Source organism: Dipodomys merriami, unplaced genomic scaffold (genome assembly GCF_024711535.1).
Source record: "Dipodomys merriami isolate MVZ:Mamm:240054 unplaced genomic scaffold, mDipMer1.0.p SCAF_27, whole genome shotgun sequence".
Lineage (NCBI taxonomy): Eukaryota > Metazoa > Chordata > Mammalia > Rodentia > Heteromyidae > Dipodomys > Dipodomys merriami.
Window position 1 is genome coordinate 7897951 of NW_027204159.1, and position 4823 is coordinate 7902773.

The window sequence follows — 4823 nt, forward strand, 5'->3', positions numbered from 1 at the left end:
ACATGAATGAATTAATGTTATCTTGGAAGTACCTTAGTTACCTTTGAAGCAGGTCCCATTATCTCTCTGACTTATATGCTTATTTTCCTTTTCAACTCCTGCCACAACAAAGTGAAGCACCAGTTGGTGGTAGGATGTGTATATCCTTGAACCAAAAATATTTTATTGTGTATCTATTCCACCGGTTACGATGTTATGTTATAGTAGTGGAAAATTGATTAAGGCAGTGTTATATAATTACCTCTCTGTCCTTCTTTTTACTTTGTCACATTTTTTTCTTTTCACGTATGTCAAAGGAATGAACCAGATGTAGGCAAAGATCAAAAGCCATGCTGGAATAAACATGGGATAGTTTTGTCCCTGGATGATATAAGATGAACACCATGAAGTTGATGTCACTTTGCTCAGAAAAGGAATATCACATAATTTTTAAGTTTTTAATGTTATTATAAAGGTGATGTACAGAGTGGTCACAGCTACATAAGTAAGGTAATGGGTACATTTCTTTTTTTAATTTAATTTTATTGTCAAGGTGATGTACAGAGAGATTACAGTTGCATATGTAAGGTAATGAGTACATTTCTTGTTGAACAGTGTTATCTCCTCCCTTGTTTTTTCCCCACTTTCCATTCCCCCAACTTCACCTCCTCAATGCTACATTTCTTTTTGGACATTTCACCCTTTCTCTCACTTTCTCCTATTTTTTTTCCTCTTGTTCTTACCCAACTTTGTCACATGATTTTTTGTTCGGTCGTGGGGCTTGAACTCTGGGCTTGGGTGCTGTCCCTGCGCTCTTCAGCTCAAGGCAAGCACTCTACCCCTTGAGCCACAGTGCCACTTCTGGTTTTCTAGTGGTTTATTGGAGATAAGAGTCTCATGGATTTTCCTGCCTGGGTTGGCTTTGAACCTTGATCCTCAGATCTCAGCCTCCTGAGTAGCTAGAATTACAGGCGTGAGCCACAAGTACCCGGCACATGATTTTTTTTTTTTTTATATTCAGCTTTAATCCTTTTCCAGTTCTCCATAGGTTATTTAGAGGTGTGTTTTAGCTTTCAAGAAATTTCCAGATTTTTCTTTGTTGATTTATAATTTGACTCCATTTGTAGACAAAACTCATTCTATGCTATTTCATGTCTTTTGGGTTTATTGAGATTTGCTTATATCTTAGAATCCTAGAGTATGATATAGTTTGAAATATGTTCCATGGACACTTGAAAGAATGTGTATTCTGCTTTTTTTGACTGGTCTGTTCCATAAATGGCAACTGGTTAATAAGTGCTTCTGAGTTCCCTCTCCTGCTGATTTTCTCTGCAGTTGTTCAATCAATTTCTGAGGAAGGAATGCTGAGCTCTCCAATTGTAATTGTGGATTTGTCTATATCTCCATTTGTGTTATTGTATTAATTTTTGATTGCATTAATTTTTATCAGATTATACTTGACATTTGCATCTGTCTTGTTGGGTATTTACACTTTTTGAAATAATTATGTCTTGTTGGATTGTCCTCTTATTTATGTTCCTTACTCTAAGCTCTCCCTATATTCTAGCTTTTCTCCAATCAATGGTTGCATTATGTATACTTTTTTCTTTTCAGACAGTCTTTCTATATAGAAAACTCAAAAGAAGAAAATTCAAATTTATTTATCCATATTTATTTCTCTTCCTCCTTCTCTTCTTCCTTTTTTTTTTTTTTTCTGAGCTGGTACCAGAGCTTGAACTCAGGGCTTTGCTTCCACTCATGACTAATGTTCTACCAATTGAGCCAAACTTTCAGTTTTTTTGGTTACTTATAGGTTAAGTCTCTGCCTGGACTGGCAGATCCATAGATCTTAGACTTCTGAGTAGCTAGAATTACAGTCATGAACCACCAGGAGCCTGGCTGTTGCTGCTGCTGATACTGCTCTTTCTTGTCCTCCTGCTCCTCTTTTTCCTCCACCACTTCCTCCTTCTTTAAATTTACAGCACAATTTATTTTTTAAATAAGTTTTTTATTGTGAAAATACTGTACAGAGGGTTTGCAATCACATGCGCAAGGTAATGAGTACATTTCTAATCAACCATTGTTGCTTCCTCCTTTTTTTTTGTTTTCCCCCTCCCATTCCTTCCCTCCTATCTCCACAACTACATTCCATTCCCCTCCCCCACCTAAATTGTAAAGTTCCTTTTTCAACAGAGCGCCTTGTACATCTCATTATTGCAATGGGTCAGTCTGTATCCCTATTTAAACAATTTGTTTTTTTCGCTTCTGCTTCCCAAATTATACCAACATCAAATACAGTGAAAGCAGTGGTTATACCATGGGGGAGGGACATACAAAAAAAACAAAAAATCACGTGGTACCTTATAAATACGTTAGAAACTATAGCAAGCAAGAAAAAAAAATCACTTTTGTCCTTATCTTGGGGTTCATTTCGCTTAACATCTTCTTATCTGACCTTTTCTGCTTGTCTCAGACATATACTAGTTATTGCAAATAAGGGAAACCATAGGACCTATGTTTCTTTGGGCTTGGTTTACTTCACTTAATATAATTTTTTCCAAGTCTTTCCATTTCCTAACAAATGGGGCAATATCATTCTTTCTGATGGAGGCATAGAATTCCATTCTGTATATATACCACATTTTCTTTTCTTTTCTTTTTTTTATTCAGGTAAGGGGTAGGTTTATTCAGTGGACAGGCTGGGACCAGGCCAGGTTGGCCTTAAATGAGGCTGGGAAAGGCCTGGGGAAGAGCTGAGAAGGAAAAAGCTGAGAAAGAGCTGGGAAAAGAAAGAGCTGGGAAAGGGAGGTGGGAAAGAAAGAGAGCTGGGAAAGTACCACATTTTCTTTATCCATTCATCTACTGAGGGGCATCTGGGTTGGTTCCATATTTTAGCTTTGGTAACTAATGTTGCAATAAATATAGTTGTGCTGGTAGCTTTAGTATGGTGTTGTTTGTGATTATTAGGGTAAAATGCCCAAAAGTGGGATTGCTGGGTTATAGGGGAACTCTATATGGAGTCTTTTGAGGAACCTCCATACTCCTTTCCAAAGTGGTTGAACAAGTTTACACTCCCACCAACAATGCAGTAGGGTTCCCTCCAGCATCTGTTGTTATTAGAGTTCTTGATTCTAACTGGGGTGAGGTGGTATTTCAATGTTGTTTTGATTTGCATTTCTTTTATGGCTAGAGAGGTTGAGCATTTATTTCTTCATGTGTCTATTGGCCATTCTTATTCTCATTAAGTCTTTAGCCCACTTATTTATTGGGCAGTTGTTTCTTTGAGGATTTGTTGTTGGGGGATTTAATTTTTTAACTTCCAGGTATATTTTAGATATGACTCTTGTCTGTTGTATGGCTAGTGAAGATCTTCTCCCAATCTGTGGGCTTTCTATTGATCTTGCTAGCTCTGTCCTTGGCCATGCAGAAGCTCTGCAACTTCATGCAATCCCATTTGTCCAACCATTCTTTGATTTGTTGTTACAGCACAATTTCTTTCTTTTTTTGGGTGGGGGGGGGGATCTGGTCGTGGGGCCTGAACTCTGGGCCAGGATGCTGTCCCTCAGCTCTTCAGCCCAAGGCTAGCACTCTACCACTTGAGCCACAACACCACTTCTGGCTTTTTTCTTTTTGCTTATGTGGTGCTGAGGAATCAAACCCAGAGCCTCATGCATACAAGGCAAGCGCTCTACCACTGAGCCACCTTCCCAGCCCCTACAATTTCTTTTTTCTATTTCTAAAATCCATTGATATTCTGAATAAAAGTCTATAAAATTTAACTGACATGTCAGCTTATTAAAGTAGTTGACTTAGGCATCTGCAATGGTGACTTGAACACCCATTCCCACTCAATACTGTGAAAGTAATCTCCTTAACAATCTCAGAAGGACTGTGTAAACCAATGAGCTGCTTGTGGTGTCTCATCTGGACATTTCTCATATCTTAGGAACTTTCTCACAGTATTCAAACTGTGATCCTGATCTCAGCTTCTTGAGTGGCTAGGATTACAGGTGTGAGGTACCAATGCCCAATTGTTTCTTTTCTTTACTTTTTTTCTTTTCTTTTTTATTTTTTTGCTGGTCATAGGGCCTGAACACTGGGCCTGGGCACTGTCCCTCAGTTCTTCAGCTCAAGGCTAGCACTCTACCACTTGAGCCACAGAGCCACTTCCAGCTTTTTCTGCTTATGTGGTGCTGAGGAATCAAACCCAGGGCCCCATGCATGCAAGGCAAGCAGTCTTATCACTGAGCTACCTTCCCAGCCTGTTTCTTTCCTTTTAAGAGAATCTTTAGTAATTTTTTTAGTGTAGATATGCTGACAACAAATGATCTTTTAATTTACATGAAAATTTCTTGATTTTCCTTTCATTTGAAAATAATATTTTGGGGCTGGGAAAGTGACTCAGTGGTAGAGCGCTTGCCTTGCATGCCTGAGGCCCTGGGTTCGATTCCTCAGCACCACATAAGCAAAAAGAAAAAGCTGGAAGTGGCCCTGTGGCTCAAGTGGCAGAGTGCTAGCCTTAAGCTGAAGAGCTGAGGGACAGCGCCCAGGCCCAGAGTTCAGGCCCCATGACCAGACCCACCCCCCAAAAAAGAAAAAAAGAATAGTTTTTGTTGGATTTAGGCTTCTGGTTAGTAGTTTTAATTCAGAATTTAAAAATATTATGATACTTCCTCTGTAAATTCATATTTACTCATGGAAAATTACTGTAATTAGAATAGTTTTCCCCATGTAGAGTAGGTAATGTGTCTTCTATTGTTCTCAAGATTTTTTTTGTCTTTTATTTTCTGAAGCTTAACTATCACATGTCTTAAGGTTTACTTACCTCCTTGTTTTACTATATT

General features: G+C 38.5%; 1 non-coding gene across 1 annotated transcript; it reads right to left on the bottom strand.

Annotated features, from left to right (window-relative positions):
- Positions 1 to 283: 283 nt before the first annotated feature.
- LOC138837540 (small nucleolar RNA SNORA48) lies at positions 284 to 418 on the bottom strand. Its single transcript, XR_011375343.1, has one exon. It is a non-coding gene; the product is annotated as a small nucleolar RNA SNORA48 (small nucleolar RNA).
- Positions 419 to 4823: the final 4405 nt, after the last annotated feature.